The 26,896-nt window shown below is 37.7% G+C and overlaps 1 long non-coding RNA gene across 1 annotated transcript in view; it reads right to left on the reverse strand.

Moving 5' to 3' along the window:
• Window positions 1-954: 954 nt before the first annotated feature.
• LOC122215148 overlaps window positions 955-26,896 on the reverse strand; it is a 42,492-nt gene continuing 16,550 nt past the window's right edge. The window contains exons 2-3 of the long non-coding RNA XR_006200264.1: window positions 1,561-1,675; window positions 955-1,015 (exon numbers count right to left, since the gene is read on the reverse strand). This is a non-coding gene — a long non-coding RNA (uncharacterized LOC122215148). The remainder of the gene's footprint in view (window positions 1,016-1,560; window positions 1,676-26,896) is intronic.

The following is a 26,896-nucleotide window of genomic DNA, read 5'->3' on the forward strand; positions in this document are numbered from 1 at the left end:
AACAGGCAAGCACAGCAGACATGAAAGATGATCTGTGATAAGCTTATGGTGAAATCAATGGCTCTCCTGAACCTATTACAGCTCTTTAAGGGCCCCATGTCTGTACTCTCTCACAAAACCCAACTAACTCTGTCCTCTGAGTTGATAACTTTTTTATATTATATTCGTACAATACCCTGAAAATGCCCAAAACAGGCATTCTAAGTTCCCTCTACAGATCTTCACATATGAACTCTGTTCATTTTCCCAATTGTGCTCCCGGGTTTAGTTTCTCTAGCTAAGTGAGGAAAAGGCTTCTGCTTCCAGAGGTCAAGCATTATCTTGATTTAGCAGGTTGGGCCCCTGAATCACTGCTATGCTCAGTAGCAAAGAATGCAGGCTGGGAAGGATTAATTACCAAAGCCAGTAATCCTGACTCCAACCTCCAAAAATATGGGGAAGTCCAAAAAAAATCTTGAAAGTGATTTGCAACATTCTGTTCAAATCAGCCTCATGAGTAATGTCACTTTGACACCTCTTACCCATGTAAACATAATTATCGCAGACACATCAGCTATTCCTCTGAACCTTCTCCTTTTCACCCTAAGGCTCAATTTCCCCTCCTCTGAAAGAAGATCAACATAGTTTTACTAATAGCTTCTTCCTCAGTCTTTCTAGTGAAACAAATATACTCAAAGTGTGAGAATGCCAGTAGCCTGTTTTATGACAAATCATGTGTACTCCCACAGGCATGGGCAAAAAAAAAAAAAAAAAAATTAATTATGTACTTTGGTCTCAAGCCCAGGGGACATAGATTCTCTTGGCAAATTCTGGAGAGTTGGACCAAACCTTGCAATTCCTGTCATTCCATATCAGTGAAATCTCAGTTTATTAGGAAGTAACCATAGAAGAAATTCCCAGTTGACCATTAAAATGCCTGAACAGGTACTACTTTCTTTCACTTACTTTGATCTGGGCTCAGTGAGCTCAAGTGTTGCCACAAGACCATATGTCTGCTGGTATCACAGGAGTAATTCTATGAATGAAAATATTTACAGCTGAGGTTATTCATCCATTAAGGTAAATAAAAGGCATCACTGATGTGATGTGTGTGTGTGTGTATATATATAATACACATATTACATACATACATACAATGTCCCGCTACCTGCCTAAGCAAGGGTCCTAGGCTGAGAAGGCTGAAAGTATCTTAATACATCCCCCCCATCCATACAAGTTAAATGAATTAGAAAAATTAATAAGAAATGTAGAAAAACAGTATCTCACAATAAATGGTACAAACATGGTTTACTTAACATTTGGAACCTAATACCATAGCTAGTGTCTGGGCATAAATATAATTAAATCTAAATAACTTAAGAAGAAGAAAATGTGTGAAAACAGCTGATATGGGAAAGAACGTAATTGTCAAGGGATGCTAAAATGTCAGTTTATTATGCACATGAACCCAATACATGTCACATAAGGAATTCCTTTCCTTCACAATAAACCATCAGGGATTTCTAAAAATAATATTGTACCAAAGGAACGGCTTGATGAACTTCAGATTTAGAAACTTACATCCATGTCCACTGTGTCCAGCTCATGTTTTGGAAGGAGGCACATCCTGAGACTTCATGGAACGAAAGGTGATTCTAATGGCTGTGTGCTCGCTCTGTTGGTCCTTTAAACATATCTGGAAATTAACATTGAAGAATTGTTATTACAAGTACACGTTTTTTTCTCCTTTGAGCCTGCATCATATATATAAGATTATATTTTCATCCATCATTCCTCTGGACAAGGTCAAGTGGGAAGGCAGGTTTGTTCTATAGCCTCAAGGGAACCAGGGCATCAGAGTGGAGGGGTGGTGGCAGGTGTGTTAGGTCACCTCACTCCTAAGTGTTATGCTCAAAGCTCGATGTTCCCTAAACACAGGTGAGGGGCTGTGTTACATGATTACCTGGAGCTGGAACTCTCTTGTGAACTTACATTCTCTAACACCTCATTTTGTCTCCAAGAGAGTCCCACTGCTCTTAGGATTGTGTTCACATTCTTAATCAGTCATTCAAGGTGTTTAGCTCTAGCTAAACACTGCATCCTCTTCCCTCACAACTCACTCCTACTCCCCTCTATTCTCTCACTTTCCACAAAACATGCATTCATGTGTGTGCTTAGTTAGTACTCATGGCAGGCTTCTTATGTGCCAGCACTGATCCAGGCCTTGGGGCTACAATAATGAACAAGACACTCACGGAATGTCCTTCCACTCATGGAGTTTATATGGGGAGAAGGGCACAGTGAAAGACAATAAACACAAAAGCCAATAAGTAAGTGAATAGTATTTAAGTAACAATAAGTGTTAGGGAGATAAAGAGGGAATTTCCATGAGGAGGCAGAGAGAACCTCTCTAACTAGAATGGTCAGAAAGACCTCATTGTGGATGTGACGTCTAGGCAAAACCTCTATACAAATGGAATCGCAAATGCAAAGGCCCTGAGCTAGGAATAAAGTTGGCTTGTTTAGGGTGCAGAAAGAAGCCCAGTTTGGCTGAAGTAGAGTAATTGAAAAGATTACAAAGGTTTTTGACAGTTGATGGCAGTAGAGGAATCCTAAGATGGCTCCCAAGATTTCTCACAGAAAATGACCTTTTCCACTATATTCCGTCATATTCCCTCTTGTCCATGATGTATGAGATAGCCAGAAGAAAGGTTATCTGGAGTTTTTTCTGCATATCCAAATATATTTAGTTCCATTTCAATTGTTTTATTTATGTTATCTTTTTTTTAATTTTTTATTTGCCTGTTTAAAAAATTTATACAGGTTTATGTTTCTTTTAATGAGATTTAGTTCTTCCCTCCCTTTTTGTACTTACTAAGTGGGCCATAATTCACAAGCTGGGTCTGAGAATGGGTTAATCCCTTTGCAGACTGGGTATAGCTGAGTTTCCGCCCTTGGTTCAAATGCTAAGTGAACCTGCATAACCAGCTTCAGGTGCAGTTTAATCTTTGGGCCACTGTTTATTTGTCAAAGGCCTTGCTGTGCACTCCTGTAGGTCAAAAGGCGCAGAAATGAGAGGTGGCAGAGAGGTCAGGCCCTGGGGAACTGTGGAAACAGCCAGGACTCCAGTAGGCTTGGCCGTTAGCTCCCTGTGTGGCCTGAGCCAGGCCCCATGGCTCTCTGAGCTTCAGTTTCTACTTTCGTACATGAGAGAGCCACAGGCCAGAGAATCCCTAAGGATCTCCCCCTCCTCCTCCCCCTCAGTACCTTACCTAGAAGACAGTGAGCTCTGAGGGACAGGAGGAGGCCAATCTAACTGTTAGAAACAATTACTGTTGGCTTGATCGAACTCTCCATTTGCTGAAGGACAGTCCCTAATAGTGGTTGAATGTTTATTGGGTGTGGATCTTTGTTAATTACCTCAAAACATTATCACATTTCATCTTTACACAACTCTCTGGAATATGTACTGTGATTCTGATAAATTTTAGATAATAAAATATAGACTGAGAGCGTTTAAGGAATTTCCTCAAATCACACAACTGGAAAGCGGCAAAGATAGATTACCTCAGTTTTTACATGTACCGTGTTTTAGTGTTTTAGCTCTATTCCAGCTATTATGTGGTAAAATACGAATTAAAAGCAATGTCCAACTACACATGGGTCTTAAAATAATATAAATGGCATATGTGGTACCAAACAACACAACAGATGTTTTACATAATTTTTACTGCAACAAATATATTTCTAGTCCTCATTTTTGATTAGAGAAACTAGGATTCGGAGAGTTTAAGCAATTTCTCCAAAGTCCCACATCCAAACAGTCATGAAGCAAACTTGCTGGTCTGTCTGCAAAGCTCATTTTCTTCTATGGCATTTTGTCGTTCTTATGTGACAGAGATCAGTGGGGAATGGGACCACGTGTTATACAGTGAAGTTAAGGCACATGGTAGGTAGAGCATCAAGGTCACAGAGCCTCCCACATAGCGAAGTGTGGGTTTGCTATGAAGGGTAACCCAAAGGTATTCGAGAAGAACCATCTACTGATGAGAGGCATCAGCAGGAGGCAGTGGAAGTGCACAGGGTGTAGGTAAGCAGAGTGGGTTGGCCAGACACAGAAAAATCTTTTTGTACCAAGGTCAGGCTCAGGGTATGACTCTCTCCCACTGCCACACCCAAAGCAATGCCTCCCCCTTGTTCCATACTCCAGCGACAGAGACCAGGTCCTGAAAAAGGAAAACAAAGGTGAACTCTCTTGCTGCCCTTTCCGATAGTTAATCTTTTATGCACGTGACCCGGCACAGTCAGAAATGTATGTCCTGCCAGGAAATCAAAGATGGTCCAGACCCACTCCCAGAAAAGCCTTGGTCTTTGTCCAGTGCAAACTGGGCAATTCTACATAGAATAAAAGACACACATTCATAAGCTCTCTATCCTTGGGAGTGTGCTCTAGGTCTCTGCTACATGGCTACTATGCTGGCTGAAAGAATTTGCCACAGTTCTATACAAAGGGCAGTTATTATCCTCTAACTTAGAATTTAGTTCTTTTTGCAGGGTGGGGAAAGGAGTACATTTAAAATACTGAAATCAAGGCAATTTACTTAAATAGGAAGGCAGACGTATTAGCAAGATTTATGCCAAACTAGTTTTATAAATGATATAAGTCACTCAGGGTGCCAGGGTGGCTCAGTCCGTTGAGCGTCTGACTTCAACTCAGGTCACGATCTCACGGTCCGTGGGTTCGAGCCCCGCGTCAGGCTCTGTGATGACAGCTTAGAGCCTGGACCCTGCTTCGGATTCTGTGTCTCTGTCTCTCTCTGCCCCTCCCCTGCTAGTGCTTTGTCCCTCTCTCCCCCCCACCTCTCTCTCTCTCTCTCTCTCTCAGAAGTAAATAAAAAGTAAAAAAATAATTAAAAAAATAATTGATATAGGTCACTAACATGTGTTTCTATTATTTAATTAGAATGCTATCACATGTTCTGGTCAACCACTATTCTCAGTGGGGCATTATGTATATTTATGCAGAATAATAATTAGTAAATAGCTTTTAACGTGTAAAACAGCAACTACAGCAACTTTCCCTATCCTGTAGCATTTTGCTTAAGGCCGGTCTTAATGGTGAAGTTCTTGGTATTTAATTAGAAGAAAAGACATAGGTGTTTTTACCATTAGTGTCCACCCAATTTGTACTAATTCATTATGTATTGTAAAATACCCAAGGATAAAGGGAACAGTATGCCAGCCCCCATATGTTCCTCAAAGCTCTCACTCATGATATAGTTGCCTGGCATTTGGCACCATGAACACTGGGAACATAAATAGTAATTCCTAAAGGATTTACTCTGGCCACCAGGTTCCTGTCTTTCTGCAGAAGGCTGTTGGTGCAGGGATGCTAAAGTATAATTGCTTCCTTTCTTTCTGTCCATTGTTGAAAGCGGGGCACTGAATTCTCCTATGATTATTATAGTGTCTTTTTCTCCCTCCAGATCTTCTTGTATTTGCTCAATATATGCCAAAGAAAATGAAATTACTACCTCAAAGAGATATCTGCAACATCATTGGAGCATTATTCACAATTGCAGCATTACTCACAACAGTCAAGACATTGACACAATGTTAAACATCCATGAATGGATGAATAGATAAAGAAAATGTGGTGTGTGATATAATAATTATATATATAATTATTATATATATAATTATATTTATATATATATAATTATATATATAAATATAATTATATATAATTATATATATATAATTATATATAATTATTATATATATAATTTTATATATATATATATATAATATATATAATAATTATATATATATAATATATATATATAATTATATATATATTATGTATATATATTATATATATATAATTATTATATATATATTCTTTATTATGGATGAATTATATATATATATAATTATATATATATATTATGTATATATTATATATAATTATATATATATATATAATTCATCCATAATAAAGAATGAAGTCCTGCTGCCATTTGTGACAATTATGGATGGGCTTTGAGGGCATTATGCTAAGTGAAAAAGCTCAAGATAGAGAAATGCAAATACTGTATGATCTCACTTACATCTGGAATCAAAAAAAACCAAACTCATAAAAAAAAAAATAAAGTAGAATGGTGGTTTCCAGGGATTGAGTGGGGGTGGTGGTGTCAGGGGAAGGGAGGTACAGGAAGTGAGCGATGTTAGTCAAAGAGTACAAACTTCCAGTTACAAGATGACGAAGCTCTGGATATATAACATACAGCATGGTGACTATAATTAGCAATATTGCAGTATAAACTTGAAAGTTGCCAAGAGAGTACATCTTAAATATTCTCATCCTATACACAGATGCACAGACACACACACACACACACACACACACACAGGCAATATATGCATATATCAAATCATCACATTGTATACTTTAAACTTACAGTGTTGTATGTCAATTATGTCTCAATGAAGATAGGGGAGAAGTTAATGCAGTACTAACATATTACTATGTCTGAAGTAAATACAAACCCAAGTTATTTCACCAAAAAATGAGATTGACAAATATACCTTTGGTATGTTTTAACAGACTTAATCATTTGCCTTTCTATCAAGAATATATGGAGTTTTTGAAAGAAGTTCGTCCTAAAGTGTTTTGGTCATTACATAACCTGGTGGTGATTAAAGAAAAAACAAAAGATAAGGAATTTTAAAAGATAATTTGCATGAACTCTGGAAAGGTTTAAATATTGGCAAATGCTCGTTCCCTCAAGGTAAGCCCCCCCTTCTCAGTGTGTCTTCAGACGAGTAATGGCATTGCCATCATAGGGTAGCTTGTTAGAACTAGAGACTCTGTGGGGTGCCTGGGTGGTTCAGTCAGTTAAGTGTTCAACTTTGGCTCAGGTCATGGGGTTTGTGGGTTCGAGTCCCATGTCGGGTTCTGTGTTGATAGCTCAGAGCCTGGAGCCTACTTCAGATTCTCTCTCTCTCCCTCTCTCTCTCTCTCTCTCTCTCTCTCTCTCTCTGCCCCTCCCCCACTTGCACTCTGTCTCTCAAAAATAAACATTAAAAAAATTAGAAAAAAAAAAAAAAAAAAAAGAACTAGAGACTCAGTGCCCAGCCCCAGACCTACTAAGTAGAAATCTTTAAGTTCATGAGAACTTTAAGTTCATGAGAAATCTTTAAGTTCATGCCCAGGTGGGCATGTCATACACATTGAAGTCTGAGAAACACTGCTCTGTTCTAAACCTTTGCTTTTCCAGCTCTCTAATGCATCAACACCCTATACCAGTAGTGGGGGCCTAACTGAGAAGGATTATGTCCACAGAGTGCTCAGACTTAGAGAAATCTCATTTTATTTTCACATTGGAGTGAGAGGGAAATAAACTGAAACAGAAAAACTCAATATATACAGAAATCTCAGCATCAGGTTATAATCTGCCAAAATTTTCAAGGTGGCAAGAAATTAGCTGTGTTATTACAACAGGTTCAGGAAAAGAAGGCACCTTTGGATACACCCCTGTGTATACCTGTAAAGCTAACCACATCAGCAAATCTACTTTCTAGTTGCTACAGTCCCATGTGGGTGTTTGGAATTCTCCCAGGCCAGGTGAATTTTGGCAATATGCTATAGAGCTAAAGGCGGACTTGCTCTATGATCCCAGCCAGCAATTGTACTTTTTATATATTAGTACTTTTTATATATTATGTCCATAAAATTCTGCTCCTTGAAGCATTGGTTCTAATAATAATGATAATGATAATGATAATAATAATAATGATAATAATAAATAATTAGATACAACATACATGTCTATTGACACGACAAAGGGCCAATAAACTGTGGTATTTTTATATTGCAGAATATTCAACAGCATTTCAAAAGAATAAATCTTGTATATGGACAGGGATAACTCTCAAAAACATAAATATTTTGAATAAAACACATAAAATCTGAAATTATTCACATCAAGTTTAAAAACCTGCAAAAGAATATAAAGTATATGAATACCCACAGACAGAAATATAAAACCATTCATGGGAATGATGACTATAAGATGATGAATATAAAACATGTCTGTTATATATATATATATATATATATATATATATATATATATATATATATTATTCTGTATTTTTATCATGTTTAAAATATTATGATTAAAAAAGGACAATTTAGAGAAGTGGGAGATTTCTAACTAATAAAAGAAAACAAATAGCAATAACAACAAAAACACTGTAAAATTAAAATAACTATCCCTAGAATTACTTTATTTAAGAAGGTATGGTTTTTAATGAAATGAACTTTTCAGAAATATTTTTAACCTAATAATAATGACTTTTTCACCTGGAAAATGATCAAATTACCTCCTTGTGCTTGCCCCATGGTCTCATTTGCTCTGCAACTTGTATGACAGAATCAATACTGATATATGGAAACTTCTGTGAGTCCAAAAAGGCACCAGTGGTCCAGAACCACTGAATTCAACACAAATTTAACCAAAGTCAGAATTTTCTTTTTGACCCAGGTTGTAAGAAGGATATACGTCTCAGAATGGATTTTCATGAGGAACCAGATTTCATGCAGGCTGACAGCAGACCTCTGAACTGCAGTTCAGTCAACTGTGAGTTGTATGATATTGAATGAAATACTTAACCTCATTGAGTCTAGGTGGAATAGCAGGTCATAGTGTTGTTATTAGTACGAAATGGTATATAAAATACTTTGCACTGTATTTAGCTCATAGTAAGTGTTTTATATATGATGGCTCACAGCAATAATGATGGTGGTAATAAAACTATGGCCAGGGGCACCTGGGTGGCTCGGTCGGTTAAGCGGCCGACTTCGGCTCAGGTCATGATCTCGCGGTCCGTGAGTTCGAGCCCCGCGTCCGGCTCTGTGCTGACAGCTCAGAGCCTGGAGCCTGTTTCAGATTCTGTGTCTCCCTCTCTCTCTGACCCTCCCCCGTTCATGCTCTGTCTCTCTCTGTCTCAAAAATAAATAAATGCTAAAAAAAAAAATTAAAAAAAAAATAAACTATGGCCAGTCTATGCTTTATAAGTGTTTTTTTTTTTTTTTTTTTTTTTTTTTTTTTACATTCAGGACTGTAGTATTTCATGAGATATATGTACTTTATTTTGCAAGGTAAATGAACAAATCACCAAAATAAAACACTGCATTGATCTGGCTTTGGTTCAGATATAAAGATGTGCCCAAGAAGACTACTAGCTCTTTCTAACTCACTCTCCCTTCTATTCTATATTTTCTTCTTGCTCTACCCCAAGTGTAGGTTCACTTGGATTCTAATAAAATCTGCCCAACTGACCTGCTATTAGTATATGAACCAATAGATGAAAATGCAAATCCTAAGGTAAGAGTTTTAATTTTTATTTGATATTTTATTGAAATAATTTTTTTTAAAAACTTGAACTCTGATTGATTTTTTAACATGATGTTTTCATACATAAATTAAGAAGAAACAACCGAAGGTTTTGCCCAAGGACACATTGTCTTGGGTGCAAAGTTTTAAATAAGAAATGTATGATGTCATGACCTTTGTTAACCAACACCTACACATCAGCTTTTTTCGGTGACCGCAGGATAAGCTTATCCTTGGCCTGAGCCAGCCCCGTGGCAAACAATGGAGCTGTGGGTATGAACAGAGTTGGAAAACCAAGGGCAAGATCATGGTGTCAGTTGGCCTAGAACTTCTGTGTACAGGGCGTGGGGTGGGGTCCTCTCCACTTGTCCTTCATGGATTAATGGCCACATATTATGCTATCTGCCACCCACTTTCCTGCCTCACCACCAAATGGTAGCTTTGTTTCTTAAATGAATGAATGAGGCTTTTCCCAATTTTTCTTCAGAATAGAAAGAAGCCCTAGAGATGACAACGTGATATAATATCTCAAGGCTTCCCTTTGAAAATATAAAGCAGAGCATTCCTTTTCCAGAAACCAAATGGAGTTTGGAAACGGCAAAGGACAACATTGTTAAAAGATCAAAAGCTAATCTCTACAACCAAGTCCTGATGCTTTCATGGCCCCACTCAACATGCAGCTAAAATCATTTGTGAAGCTTCTGTAACCCAAGGATGTCAGGCAGCTCAGATATACAAGAACAATATATGCCTGGCAGGACAGAGGAGCTCTGGCCAGGAGAAAGCACTTGTGACATTGACTCCTCTCTACTATATTTTGTAAAAAGAGATCTGAAAATGAAGGGCTCCTTCTGTTTGCAAAGCTGTCCCAAAATGTGGCTAATTGATGTTTTCTTAAGAAAATAACCATGGAGAAAGACCAAATCCCCCTCCCTATGAAGTTGGGCATAGCTCACTGAAAGAGAAGGGAAGTGAAAGTGAATAGCAATCAGGGTCCAAAAGCCAAAGGCTTCTCACTTGCAGCAGCAGATTTAACAACGGGCATGGTGGTGCACAGGGGGAAGGAAGAAGACAGTGAGGATGGGGGTGAGAGGACAGATGTGACTGCTCGTTAGTTCTAGTCCCAAGACTGGTTATAGGAAGGTGACTTATTTTAGGACTGAGGAAGAAAGGTGGGAAAGGAGAATTGTGCTTGAGGGCACAGGGGTATGAAGAGACATAGAGATATTTATTGAGACATTAATGAATTCCTATATTGGGAAACATTCTATCCATTTTTTGTTCTTCCAAAAAAAAGTAAGCAGTTGCCAAGGATAGGGTGGCAAGCAGATTTCCTATAAAAAGCTTTCCTAATAAATTATGTACTTGGTAAGAGGAATTGCATTTTACATGCTATGGCCTTACTTCACAGTTTTACAGATTTCTTTAATCCTGACTATATTTTCCCTGGTTTTATATGAGCTGCTGACACTGGGTACTAGTGGTGGCTGGTAAAATTGTACTTTTTCCAGGGTTTTAAATCTAGAAATGGTAGCTAGAGAAGGAGGAATGGAACTGCAAAATGGCTGTGGCTACAGCTTTTATGATTCCAAGGAAAAATGAACATGTCTTATAATATTCAAAGTTTCCTTTTCCTCATAATTTTTAGAATGATCTCATTAAGAAATGTGTTATCACTTTAAATTTTCAGAAGAAATGGGAGCAAATTATGATTATCTGAAAATTCAGGAGAGACTAGTAAAGCGAGTTTGAAGAAGTCCCTTCAACATACATTAAGCACTCTTTGATTAAAGCCATCAGTACTGCCTCCACAGTGCCAGATCTTTCCTAAGATGTCTTGGAAAACTTCTGGATGTCATTCCTGAATTCTGAAAAGGTCAATGATAGAATATGAAATAAAATTTTTTCTACGTTAGAAATACTGAATATGATGTTTCAGTTAGAAGGCACATATGGAAAAGCACAGAAGTGAAATTCACTGCACCTTCATGGTGATTTAGGAACAGTTTTCCAGCAAGGGCTAAATGGTCACCAGGAAGCAAGAGCAAAAATGAGCACCTCAGGCACAGGATCATGCCTGGGTAGTTTACTGGGCTGTAGACCAATATAAGCTGAGGGATCAATTGCCAATCTCGATGGCTTCCACGAGAGCTGAGTATTTAAATCAAAACTCCACATTTAGCATGTGTGAATGTGTCAGATTTTTTTGTGGAAAACTTTAAGCACTTGCTACCACAAGTACTCTTCCAGACTGTCTTCCCTGGGACAATGGAAGGTCAGTGGAATAGAGTCAAGAAACCTCAAATCCAAGTTCATCTCTGCGTTCAATTGATGTGTGGTTTTGAACAAGTCATTTCCCTTTCCTCCTCCTTTTCCCTGTCTGAAAATTAGAGATGTGTCATGCACGCTACCTAAGTTCCTCCTAATTCTAATGTCACATGGCTGAAGATAATGTGTTTATTTTGAATTTCAGGTCAATATAGTTCCATCTTCCCTAGGAATTAAAGTTAAAGAGTCTTTGGAAATTAAAACTATAAACCTGAGAAGTAGTCAAACTCAAATCCCCTCATCCTACTCATAAAGAAACCGACCACTTGTGTTTGTTGGCTTTACTCCCAGATGCCAGTGAAAATATTTGGTTGTTTCAAGTAAGTGCAGCAACGAAACTCCTTTTGAATCTGAAAAATTCAGTTTCACGTTCTCTCACACAGGAATAATGTCATTTCACTGTCAGAAAAGAATACAAGTTCAAATTATACTAGAAACAAAATATCCATCTCAAACGAAGATGGGGTTTTCAGCATCATAGAATTAAATATCCCTACATCTGTCCCAATGGTGAAACTTGGAAAGAAGCTGCATAATGCATCAGCTATGCAGCTTATCTATGGCACAGTCTTGGGGTCTGGACCCAGTTGGTGGAGCCATGTCTGATAAGGAATACCTACAGTCAAAACAAAAGTACCTGAACCTTCCCATATGTTTAAGGAGAACTCTGGAGCCCCAAACAAGGACATGTAGGGACAGAAGGAAGAATAAAAAGCAACTAGGAACAAAGCAGAAAGTATAAGACCATTACTAGAAGGAGCAAAGGGCCCAAGCTTTTCCTCCAATTAGGAGCCAGCCCAGTGGGCCATGTACAGAGAAGCTTTAAAATTCAAGGTCAAGGCAGGCAAGAGTGATTATGGTAGATGGCTGCCCCCACCAAATTATTCATTTGTTTTTATTATCATGCTTGTAGAAAGTAATTGCCATAAATTGGTACCGTGTTATGATATTGTCTTTGAATCTTCTAGTGGCAGATAAGTTTGCAGATGCCTGTGTCTTGTTTCACTAGCTGAAATATTAGCTCTTTGAGGATCTTATTAATTACTGTATTCCCACAGGTAGAGGCCTGTTATAAAGTAGGTGCTTTCTAAATGTTTGGCTCGTTCCATAGCTATCAAATGCTCTGTTTAGTTGAGAGTTATATCATCAGGCATTTTATTATATTATTAATGAAAGTTATTTCACAAAGTATGCATTTTGTATATTTTTCTAAGGGTTTATAAGTCTTTACAGGAGTATTGTAGTCACTTGCCAGTTCCAGAGATCTCTGGGTATGGAACATGGGGTAATCCAAACTTATCTGCATTTATGTATTTAATAGTTGGCTTAAAAATGTTGGGTATTCAGATGAATAGAAAAACTGCCCATCTTTGTTCATTACCATAATTTTGTGGAATTCATGGTTCATTTATTTGAATGGTATTCTGAATTTTATTTACATGACTAATGTATATAGCCACCTCCATACACACAAGACTACTATTTCATTTATATCCTTAAACTTTGAATACCTATGCAGAGAAGAGATTCATTCTGTACTGCCCTATTCTTTTACTATTCAGAATGTGGAGAACCTCACAGCAATTGCTTATCCTACCCAAGACCCACTGAATAGTTATCTGATCTGTTTAAAAGAGAAAGATGTATACTCTTTTCCTTCAGTAGGGTTGCCCCTCCATTTATCCATTCACTCCCCCTTCAGACATCCTTTGCTCAATGTCTTTTACATGGACGATATAAAGGAATGAATTAGGCACACAAAAAGAAGCTAGAAAAAGAATCCTTTGATTTCAAGGCATTGATATTCTAGAGATTAGATAGATAAACACATGATCACATGTCCCTTGCTATCCTCTACTTGATATCCCCACTTATACAATCCTGGGTGCTAGTAGGCACTTACAAATCATTCACTACCCAAGTGGGCCAATAAATGTAATTATGAGAGCTGGACACAGTGGGCACATATGTGGCCAATAAGCCACTATCGGACACATTTTGAGATTTGAAGGAGGCATCTTTTAGATAAAATAAAATCATACCCTGAATGGTATCCACATATTCATGTGTTTATAAAATACGGAGTTTGTTTTCTCAAGAATGGTTTGATGTTCATGTAGAATCAATCCACAGCAGATGTAAAAGGAAATCCCTAGCATTTAAAATTAATTTAGGAGAGGTTAACCTTGCAGATTCACTTCTAAGAGGAGTCCTGCCAGAGCAGAATCTTGGGTGGGTAGGTAGATCATGGTGTTTGCCCAGCTGACCATCGCCCCATTATTTAGCTGTGCGCTAAGCAGGTCCTATGCTCTCTTCATAGAACAGAAAGTGGCTGACATCTCCTGTGTTTCCTGTCCCTTAGCACATAAAATCACAGTGATACAGAAGAGGAGCTCAAGACACGAGTACTTGCCTTTCAACCATCCAAAATCTACACCTACCCTGTGTGACCTTCCCTGGGATGGCTTCTCCAGTTTGCCCTATGTGAGAAAGTTTAAAAAAAAAAAAAAGCAAGCTTTGCTGAGGGTACCAACAATCCATGAAATGGCGGTGCAGTCTGCAAATTCTGTAACAGTACCCGTTTTGCAGGAAAGGTGGTGAGACATTGACAACCTGCTAATATAATACAGTGTAGGACTCAGGAAGCCCAGCCTTCCCCCAAAGTTTCTCCCAACAGAACAGAAGGACCAGGTGACAGCAGAGTAGAAATCAAGCTGCTGAGCCAGCACCAAGTCCATACAAAAGGGATTGTCCAGCTTATTTAGGCTTTAAAACATTCCTGAGCTGAATGTAACCCAGTTAATCTTTCCATCAGGCTCAGTGCTGCACTTCAAGATAAAAGTGTCACTCATAAGTCATCAGGCACTGGGGTCTGGCAAGAAGCCAGATAACACTTCTGTGAAACACTGGTTCCAAGCTTTGCCATCTACTTCATCCCCTACACATTCTAACCCAAGGCTGGGAGGTTTAAATAATTCATAGCTGAACCAAATACAATTCATTCAGAGGATACACTGTGTCTCTTGACTTGGGAATGGAGTAGTCATGGAGAGACAGACCATGGAAATTAGCATTTTGTTGGAATAAACATACCCTGGGTCACCCTTATCCTGTACCATGGAAGCAAAGACCACATCACTCTCAAGAGACAAAACCAGAACCGTGAGACCACAGCACTCCCCAGAGATGACACACTACTTCCCTCAGCAACTTCCAGGTTCCTGAAGCTTCATATTTTAGGGGGTTTTCTTCTCCCACTCAGTGTCCCATGAGGTATCCACCATTGGAGCAATCATTGCCAATCTCTTTACCCCAGGGAGTTGAGCTGGCAGAGACCATTTGAATGTTTATTTTTGAAGTGTGACGTGACACAAATGCCATCAATGATGTCTCTACCTCATCGTTCTCCTAAATCCTTAAAAATTTTAAATCTATGCCTCGGTGTGAATATTTTTGACTTGCTCCTGTGACTGTGTAGTGTATGTCAAGCATTGTTTATTTATATGTGTGTGTGTGTGTGTATAAATTATATATTACATATATAAATTATATAAAATATGTTCATATATAATTTTATATACATAAATATAATTTATGTATATAAAATTATACATAATTTTATATACATAAATTATATATAAACATATTTTATATAATTTATGTATAAATTATATTATATATAATATTTATATAAATATATAATTTATGTATATATAAATATATATCACTCCTTTGGAGATATATATATGTGTGTGTGTGTGTGTGTGTGTATAGAGAGAGATATATATATCTCTATATATCTATATCTATATCTATCACTTCAAAGGACTTCTGAATATTTTTTACAGGTAACGAAATCGAATGTCAGGAAGGTAAACTTGTCTAGAATTATAAAAGTAGTTGGTAGCAGAGCTAAGTTATGAATCCAGGATTGTCTATCAGTAGAGCTGGACTTTTTTTTTTTTTTTTTTTTTGCTAAAACCTGCCTTCCTTTTTCTCCGTGAGGCAAGATGAAGGAAGGATGACATCTTGACTGCTGCGGCCTGCAGAAAGAGTGCAGAAAAAAACATGCTAAAAACATGGTAGAAATGTTCAGGACAAGGAAATCTCAAGATAAATTTAGCCTAACGTACAACTTTGAGTGGACATGGCCCACCGAGTGGAGCAAGTCTGCTTCTGAACCATTATGGGGGAAATAGGTGTGTTTCCATAGAATTAGTGTGGGACCTAGACTCCAAGTGTGCTCTTAAAGGTGTATATTTTAGAAGCAGCCTCTAATTATTTATCTACTCGTGTCGTAAAATAAAACATCCCTAGGATCCATCTCTGCTTTTATCAAATCCTTTTTACTTGGACAAATCTCCTAACTCGTTTTCCTGAACAAATTTTATTCCTTGCAAACTTTGCAGCTAACACCAAGGAGATTTGCTAAAATGTGAATCATACTGTGCAGTGGCTCTGTTTAGAATCCTTTGAAAGCTCTGGGGAACCCGAAGGAAAATTACCAAACTCCTTAGCATAACACACTCCACTAGGCAGCCATGCTGATTTTCTTGTGATGCCAGGAATTTTCATGATGCTGTGCTCTGCCACAAGCACTCCCTCTACCTGCATACCTTCCCCTCACCATCTGCCTCAGTTTGCATGACGCTTCCTTAGGAATCCCCTGAATAGTAAAAAAAAAAAAAGAAGGAAGGAAGGAAGGAAGGAAGGAAGGAAGGAAGGAAGGAAGGAAGAAAGAAAGAAAGAAAGAAAGAAAGAAAGAAAGAAAGAAAGAAAGAAGTTACAAATGGTATCCACCTGGAACACCACCTTCTATCTTGGGGATCCTACTTTCTGAGGACATTGTTTGAGAGGTTAGAGAAACATTTCCCATGGAAACTAGTTGATGGAACTGACGAGCTAAGCAGGAAAAAAAATGAAAATTAAAGACAAGAAAACTGACAAAGAAATATCATAGGAAGAAGCAGGTTATTGAGGAGGTTTGTTGAGGAGGTTTGTTGAGTATGGCCCAGGAGTCAGAACCAGGATCTGGTGTGGAAGTAGTCTAAAGTCAGATTTAACATATTTTTCGAAAGGCTTTCTTGAGATTAAAGATTTATAACTAATTAAAGATTATAACCAAATATAATTAAAGATTATAAACAATACTCCTGTAGAAAACTCTGGGTTCCAGGTTTCAAGAGAAGGCTAGATGATGCCATAGAAGACATTGCTACAGGAGTTAGGAGAATAAATGCTCAGCTTTTCTCACAGGCATTGACCATCAGGGATGACAAAGAGAAATGGGACAGCAATGGAGTGGAGAGGAAACCAGCTAACCTATTGGAGCCTACAACCTCCCATTAACTCCTCCATGTACAGAGTCACTAATGAATTTAACCACAGCATACAGCCTCCACATAAGCCCTGAGGATATTACCTTCTCCAATCTTATAACTGTTTAAAATATATATATTATTAACAAGAACTCCATGACCTCTGCTCTCCAATATTTGTGGGTAAGGAATTTACAAGCAACATTATTGGGGACATGCAATGGATATTTGGGTATACAGACACATCCAGTAGAGAAATGTTTTTATATAAAGGCATATTTTAATGTTGGCATATAAATTTGTGCGTAATTTACCCTCTAGTAGTCAGCATGGTTATTGCTATATTCATTTAGGCTAGAGCACAGTGATGGTGCAAGACTTAAATATTACCTTGCAAAAAAGTAGTTTGTATACCTCAGTGTCATAATGCATCCCCGTGCCCAGTGTACTGGTGGGATGCACTACAAGTAGTTTGTTATTAATGGTAGGTAAAGTCTGAAATTTGTGAATGATGTAATTTTAGAACACTATAAATCAGATACAAGATTATTCCCCATATAATGTAATTCTCACTCGCTTGCTTACAATATACTTTCTGAAAGAGAGAGAAATGGGTGGAGTTTTAATTAGTACTTAGGAAATTGCACATAGCCTCTGGTGCATCCCATGGAAATGTGTGATACATGTCTTCTGTTATATGTGTTGTGACTGATAAGTTGAGAACTCTCTTCTGAAACACTGAGTATAAGGTAACACACTGTTCACCTGTCATCCCAAAACTCTACATTTGCATGACCTTTAAACTACATGTGATGGACAGAGGAGCACACGCTGAAAAATGCTTTTAAGGTAAATCTTTCCATTCTCAATTTCACACAGTGGTAGCTAAATAGAAACACATAATGTATATTAAAAACACAAAAATAATGCATTGACTTTTGGAAGAAACTATAAAACCCTTATCGCTTTGTAGTATGTGCACACATCTGTAACCTGACTATCCCAGTTGTCCAAAAAGATAGAACAGATTGAATGACAGCTCATGGCCAAATTTCGGTAGGAAATAGGAAGATGATTATATGTTTGCCTTTAGTACTGTTAGGTTATGCAATGCCTTTGTTCATTTAGTTAGCCACTATATTAAGAGCGCTAGTATTCCTCTGCACAAAAAAAAAAAAAAAAAACAACAAAAAATAAGCACTACTCTCTAAGAAAGCAAGAGACAGATGCAAGATGATGCTAGGGAGGCAAGTAGGGACTAGACCAGGTGAAATCTCGAAATCCTTATAATTTATCTTTCTCCTAAACTCATTCATTGAAACATTGAAATACATTAAGCAGGGTTTAACATGAGAAAATTTTCACTTCCAAAATATACTGTGGATGTAGTTAAGAATAGATGTGGGTTATTAGTTTAGGAAACTTTCACATAAGTCCAGGCAACAGACACTAGAATAGAATGGTGGAAATAGAGAAAAGTGGTTGAAATGAAAATACATTTAGGAGATAAGGCTGAAAGTCCCTAGTAAGGCATCAGCGATGTGGAGGGAGGAGGGAGGGCTTAAGGATTACTCTTAAGTGTCTGGTTTGCACAACTGTGGAGGAATTGCAAATGAAGGAGCTGGAGAACAGAATGAAAGGATCAGGTTTAGGGAAAAAGATAACGGATTGGATTTCAGATATATCGACCTTAGGATGTCTTTAAGACCTTCAAGAAGAGATGTAAAATAGTTATTAACATATATTGTGGAGCTCAAAGGAGAGGTCTGTGTTGGAGATGAGTATCAAGTTCCACAGTCCCATTTGTTTATCCTTACTCCAGGCTCACTCTGTTCTGATCACTATGGCTTTACAGGAAGCCCTGACATCAGATACTCTAGGTACCTCAATGTTGGTCTCCTATTAAAAAATCATTTTCATTTTCAGTATTCGAGATCCTTTCCATATTTGTATGAATTTTAGAATCAAGTCCTCAATACCTTCAAAGACGGAAAATCTTGCTGGGAGTTTTGCTGAGATTGCATTGAATGTATAGCTCATCTTGAGGAAATTTTACATCTGCCAATTCGAATCTTCCAATTCAGTATAATGTTATATCTGGTCATTTACTCAGGTCTTCTTTCTTTTGGCAATGATTTGTAGCTTTCAGTGTAGAGGTCTTACACATATTTTGTTAAATTTATCCCTAAGTATTTCATGTTTTTGATACTATTGTGAGTGGTATTTTTAATTTTTAATTTCCCAATTAGTTTTCTAGTATACATAAATAAAACTATTTTTATATGTTGCTTCTGTATCCTGAGATGTTGCTTATTTGTTTGAGTAGGGTGTTTGGTTTTTTTGTTTGTTTGTTTATTTGTTTTGGGGAGATCCTTTAAAATCTTTTAAATACATGATCATATTTTCTGTGAAAGAAATACAGTTTTGCTTTTTCCTTTTCCTTATATTTGCCTCTTATTTATCTCCCTTGACTTAATTATACTAGCTAGGGTCACCAGTAAAATTCTGAGTAGACCAAGTTGATCACTGGAGACACCCTTACCTCCCTTACCTTATATCTGGTTGTAGGAAGGAAGTGTTCAGTGTTTCACAATTAAACATGATGTTAGCTATAGGTTTCTCACGGATTTCCTAAACAAGATCCCAGATATCACATATCAGGACATCTACACTGAAAGCTACAAATCATTTCCAGAAGAAAGAAGGCCTGAGTAAATGACAAGATATAACATTATACTGAATTGGAAGATTCGACTTAGCAGATGTAAAATTTCAAGATGAGCTATGCATTCAATGCAATCTCAACCAAAATCTCAGCAAGATTTCCTTTATTTGGAGATATTGAGGACATGATTCTAAAATTCATATAAATATGAAAAGGATCTCGAATACTGAAAATGATTTTTTAATAGGAGACCAACATTGAGGTACTTAGAGTATCTGATGTCAGGACTTCCAAATATCACCATGTTGGGAGTGTGGGCTTCAACATAGGAGTTTTGGGGTAAACCAGTTTAGTCAATAGGAGTTTGCTCGTTTAGCCTTTCCCGTTTCTGGCAATCTGCTCCACAAATTCCAGCCACCTCAGTCTCTCCAAGCTATTTTATTTTCCTTTTCATCTCAGTGAGACCACCATGCTGTGTTTGAGTTTATCCTCCATGCACCAAGTTCTCATATCAACCGGATAATCTTGAATGAATCATAGTATTGCATTTCCTGTGTGCATTGTCTGAAACAGTCATTTCAAACATTTAGAACAGTTCTTATAGTGTTTATAGCAAGAATTCCCATCCAGTAACTTTAATTAGGCTGAAGTAGAAACCTAAGCTATGGATTTTTGAAAGTTGGGGATCACATAAACTGGTGGAACCAATGAATTTAATGGTATGGTGCAAAATTAGTTGATGTACAGGACAGAAAAAAGCATATGAGAACTCATGATTTTGGAGATGGTGCAGCTATTAGCAGTGACACAGTGTCACAATGTGATAGGGTAACTTCCTCTCCTTCTTTATTTGACAGACAAATGGTAAGAAAGAAGAAAAAAAATCAATCACCTAATTGGTAGTATCATGCATACATATTTACATATTCACTCACTAAGCATTACGTACATTCAATTATTTATTCATTTTTTTTTTCAGCAAACATTCCTAGGTGTCACTCAGGATTAAGACAAAAATGTATAAAAATTCAGATAAAGTTTAGCCTGTGGCTAAGATGAGAGCCTAGGAAGGAAATTAGTCTTAGAAGAAGACATCAAAACTAAGCAGAATAGAATTTTGGGAGTGAAAGTAAGATGTCCTACTTAATGCAGTTGATGATTTTTAACAGAAATATTCTAGATACAAATACTTTACTATATTTATAAACTTTTATATCCGTAGGCAGTCATCAAATTGCATCCTATTGAGGAAAATAAACCAGTCCATCCATCTATTTCTCTGTCAATGCCTCGTAAAATAGCTGGTTTATGTTTCAGACATAAGACAAAACAAAAGTCCATGGAGTATTTTCCTTCCCAACATGTTCCAGAAATTTACAAGTTATATTCTTTGGAATTGCCTCTCATATTATCAAAGGATTGCAGTTAACCAAGCATAAGCCAGAAAGGTGATATTACTTAGTGAGTCAGATGGAATGGATTCCAATCCTGGCTCTGTATCTGAATAGCTCAGTAACCTTGGGCAAGATGCTAACTAGGGGAAAGAAATAAGATACAGATTCAAGAGATATGGAGGGAAAACGGAAAGGAATAGGGTCTGTCTGGCTATAAAGAGAGAAGAGTCAAAAGTGATTTCTTGTTTCTGGTTGAAGGATGTGAGAATATTGGTATCATAAATAGACATAGAAGAAGAAGGTCTTAAGGGAAGCGACTAATATCAATTTAAGATATGCAGAATTTGAACTCCTGGTAGAACTTAATGTTGAGCTTCTAGGTGGAGCTCTCTACTAGAAATTAAATGGCTTGATGTTAAATCCTGGAGCTCAAAAGAAAGTCATTTATACATTTTTTTCAACCAACAACAGTTATATACTTAATTTTCCAGTTACTGCGCTGGTTGCTAGGGATTCAGAAATAAAAGACTAAGCGACTGCCCCCAAGGAGCTTACCTCAGTGGAACCAAAGTTTATAAGACAGTTAGATCATGCGATCCTAAGTGCCAAGTTTTGGGGGCTAAGGTAGAGGTAGGGGCACAGTGCTGTGCAGATTGCCCGTCTAGGAAGCAGGAGGTGAGTAATCAGAGAAGGCCTCCAGAGGAACTGAGCTAAGTCTTAAAGGAAGAGTAGAAATTTGTCAGTCAGAGAAATTGAGGAAGGACTTTCAGGCAGTGGAGGCAGGGTATGTAGAAGTACAGAAGTTTTCACCAGGAGGACTGACTTTGAAAACCTCAAGAAGTGCGTACATAATTTCCAGTAATACCACATTCCTCATTTTATTCCTACATCATTGTCTATTCCTTTTTATTATCCTTTTTACCATCTTCTCTGCTCAGCCCCTAAATGATAGCACTCTTTCCTGGGCTGCTTCTCTCTTCTGTCTATATTCTCTCCCTAAGTGTTCACACCTATGGCTTCACATATCATTTTCATGCCAACGGTTCTTCTCTGAGCTCCTGACTCTTATAATCCTTTGACATCTCCACCTTACAACACTTACCCAGAAAAAAAAAAAAATTTGTCCACTCAATTTCCGTATATTTTTCCCAAACCTGCTCCGAGTACCCTCTTCTCTATTAACAACAATATCATCTACCAATTATCAAACCAAAACCTTAGAAACCATCTATTACTCTTCCCTTTACCTCACTTCCTACATCAGATCATTCAGGGAATAGTCAATTTTTTGTCTAAAATATCCTCAAAAATAATCTGATATTTTCCATCTTCATTACTAGCACTCCAGTGCTAGCTACCAACTTCTCTCACTTGGACTATTGCAACAGATTCCAGGATGATTACCTACTTTCTTGTTCTTGTACAGTCATTTTCCCATTTAACTGTGACCTTCGATAGGGGAGTTTCAGAGGCAGTGGAAAAACTCGACCATAAGGATTTTAGAAGTGAGTAATGAAGACTTTTTATTTGCTCATTAATTCATTTACTCATTCATCTAATTTGAGAGAAACCTAGGCATTCTTTGAGAAAGATGTCAAAGTAATAGTGGAAAGGGAAAAAAATGAACATGCAAGAGAATCATGCATAGAACTGAAAATCTAACGCATTGAAGAGAAGCAGGATAGCACAGAAGTTGGGAAGATATGATGTGGAGGTAGATTATTTTGTTCATATTCTAGCAATATGACATTGGGCAAATTATTAAGCTTGCTGGGCCTCAATTTTCTTGTAAGTGACAGGGAGATGACATGTGGTCATTGTAGATAGTGAATGAGCTTCATGCATAAAGGGCTTAGAACAGAGCCTGGTGCAAAGGAAGTACCCACCAAATATTCAACACTCTTCAAAACTGATTTGATATATGAAAATGTTTTGAGGTGAAAAAAAAAGTAGACTTCAATCTCCTTTGTAAAGTAAAAGTCATAGTCATTTGTAAGGAGTTAAATGGAGGTCTTGGAGATTGAATAATAATAATAATAATAATAATAATAACAATAATAATAATATATTACCCTTTATTGATGTGTAAGGCATAATGCTAAGTACCTTACATAGAGTTATTTTTGTCCTCCTAATAACCCTGTGAGTTCAATTCCAACATTACTCCCACTTATAGATTGTGAAATTAAGGTTTAAGGAGGTAAAATAATTTATCCAAGTTTACACAGATAAGGAGTCAGGATTTGAATCAAGTCTACGATATTTTGTGTTTTAAACTGCTGCATTATGTTGCCTGTCAATTCCTTAGTCTGCATATTTGAACAGAAATGCCCCTCAAAATATTAAAATCACTGCCCTTTCAATAAAATCAGAATAGAACACTATTTTATACTGCATATGTTGATACTCCCTCTTTATTGAAATATACTTCATACAACTAATCAAATAAAAACAGTCTGACTGTCCTCCAGAATTCCTTTTGAATCTGGTTTAGTCTTCCACAGAAAGGAACAAATTTCACAGAGCAAAAGACAAAAGCACCCACTATCAAACTGCACCACTGCTGGTGGCTCACAGAGAAAGCTGTCCAGGGGCAATGATCCCAAGAAGATGACAATAACATTTTAATAGGGAGTTCTAAAATCAAAACTGTGTTTTCAAAAGTTTCTTTCATCTCTAAAGCATGTTCTAAATATTTGCTATTCAGGCTTCTGTAATAGACCTACCATGCCTTTGCACACAATACACAAAAATAACCTTAGACTGACCTGGAGGGCCTGGGCCTGGCGAGTGATAAATCTGTTAGCCCCAATTTGGAGAGCAAAGTATTTTCTAGAGGTCACAACACTACCATTCACACAGGACTACAAATGCTTTCAGAGGTGCTCCCTAGTAAAATCATGATGAGTGCTTTGATCTTGGGGTCTCTTTCTTTTTGTAACATGTCCGAATACCTAGGATTAGGAGGCAGGCAGAAGTCAGAGAGAAATTAAACAAACAGTGGAGAGTGACCAGCCAGGGTGGCTTCTAGTACTGAGGTCATGTGTTTGCCTCTTTACTTGCAGATCAAGGTGAAAAGTGCATCCTGAGCTCCAGCCAAATATGGTATATAAACAAACATGAAAGAAGGATTAACTCTCTTCCCTGAGACTAATGGGGGCCTCAAAAATCAATAGCTGATTTGTGACAACGAGACTAAGTCAATATTGGGACAAAAGATGCTAGCTATATCCAACTCACCCTTAATCTCAGGTAAACTTGTAGTAAATTCAACATTATTCATTTCCCTGGCTGCAATTCTCCCTGCCTCAGAAGAAATACTGATGTAGGAGACACACACAAAAGCCACCACTTGTTTCTTCTAATCAGATCCCTTTCTTCTCCGACTCATGACAGATGGCTGTTTGCAGACACTTTTTTTTGTCCTAATTCTAGTTCAGCCAGCGGGAACTCTGTGTGGAGAGAGAAAGCAGCCGACTAGCTTCCCACTGTTCTGCCTGCATCCTGCATTCCTAATACAGGCAGAGAACCATCATGAGCAGCGTTCTCCCTAAGGGAAAAGACTCCCCTTCATCCAGAAGCTCAGAACCCCAGGATACATGTGAGACAACATTTGTAGGTATTAGGAGCAATGCTCTCACAGAATTTCCTAAGGATTTTCATCTGCATCACAGATTCAAGACCCCCATAGGCATCAAGGTTTTTATGAGTTTGAGGTGGAAAGTGGCTAAGTCCCATGGCCTAACGTTTCCACTCCTGAGTTTACATGATGTATGACTCCCAGACCAGCTTCTCTAATATACATATATTCAGATTATTTGGGTTTCTTGGCCAACCTATACACAGAGAATTTTCCAGAAACTACCTAAGGAAAAAGGGAGTTAAACCCTCAGCCATGCTCACTATCACCATCCACATTTTGCAGATGAAAAAACTGCCTGAGAGCACAGAATGAATTAAAGGTGGATCTAGCATGCACACCCAGACTCTGACTCCAGGGTCAGCGACCAACATTTGAGCTCTACTTTTACATGACCTTAGCATGCATTTTTATCAGTCTGAACCTTGGCTCTCCCATCAATAAAAAGCATGTTTTGATACACATCTGGCAGTGTCATAATGAGCAGTCAATAGGAAATGTACATCAGATCCTTAGTAATGGCTTGGAACATAGAGATCAATAAATGGCCAATTCTTCCATATCATTTTCTTCGATAAAGGAACAGGAAATATATGCAGCACTGATTCTCTGGGCCACTTCTTGTCACTGCTCATTGCCTCATATATTTTTCCATCTAGGTTCTTCTTCAAAATGAGATTTTTTTTTTAATTTATATTTTCACTGACATGCTATCGTCCTAGAATTGGGCTATTTCTTAGGAACGTATATCTATGTCGATGCTTCATCGTTAGGAAAGGAGTTCATCTTTCCTCTCTTTTTCTAATGGCTTCAGGTTTTTCACTTACGTGAGAATCTAGCTCTTAGCATTTTGATGAAAAATAAAGAGCTAGCAGTCTTCCTAGGAGCACGGCCTCCTGGATCTGCACTGTACCCACAGTGCTGAGTGGAGGGAACACTGAGAATGCTTGATGAGAATAGAGTTCAGGGTTAGCGGTTCTGGCATCTAAACCATCCCCTTGTCTTTCATGCCAGCAAATCATGCCAGGAAGAGAAATAAACTTGCCCAAGATCTGCAATATATCAGTGGACAGCCTCCTGTATGTTGTGATGTCTAGGGTACCAGAAAAACCTCCCTTTATCTTCACAACCAGTAATAATAAAATATTCAACCATGGAGTGCTTGTTTTTTTCAGGCAATTGACTACACATTAATTCTAAAGGTACTACACGTTCTTCAGGATGCACAAATTTTGGCCTAGTGCTGAATGGCTCATTGTTAAAGCCAGTATGTGGCTAGAAACTAAGGCAGAGACTGAGTATTACTACCATAGACTGTACTTTTGAAAAACAAGAATATATCTGAAGTTTTATCAAAAGTAAATATTACTGCAACTTTATCTTCAACATTATATGCTCAAAGTTTAAAAGATTAGCACAGTGTAGGAAAAATCATTTCTTAGTACCATCAGTTGACAATTACTCTGGCATTCACTATACTGTACAATTGCAACAGTAAAGAGATGCTCATTTTCAGCCAAGGTCAATGGAGGAGCAAGGTAGCTTTGGGTAGGCAGTGCTGAAGTTCATGTTGTTACCAAGTTGTTGAGGTTTCCCTGAGGCCCCTCAAAATGTAACTGACCGAAGTAAATGGTGACCTTTTCTTCATCTTCCCTGAAGATACAGTCACTGATGCCATCTCATAAACCAAAAGCTTTGAACTTGCTTGAAGAAGATACTTTCAAGATGAAGAATACTTGAGGAATATTTTCAGAAACAAGGCTGAGGTCAATAGTCTTACCCATCATCACACACACTTAAACAAAAACTTGATACTTCAACAACTCTTTGAGCATGTATCATATCTCTGTTTTACCAGAGAGAAATTAAAGGTTCCAAAGATTAAATGACTTATCTAATTAGCAGTTAAATAGGATTTTAACCCAAGCTGTCTCATGGCTATGTACAGAGCTAAATAATGCTCCAAATAAGCAGACAACTCTCTGTTCAATGCCTGCCATGTATTTGGACTGACGTATACATAAATTCATTAATTCTACACAATTTGACATAGCCATTCTTATACCTACTTTACAAATGGCCTGGGACCTAACCTAATGACTAATCAGTGGCGCAACCAGGATTTGAACCCAACTACCTAATTACTAAGTATACGCTCCTACCTACTGCAT

Source organism: Panthera leo, chromosome A3 (genome assembly GCF_018350215.1).
Source record: "Panthera leo isolate Ple1 chromosome A3, P.leo_Ple1_pat1.1, whole genome shotgun sequence".
In the NCBI taxonomy this organism is placed as follows: domain Eukaryota; kingdom Metazoa; phylum Chordata; class Mammalia; order Carnivora; family Felidae; genus Panthera; species Panthera leo.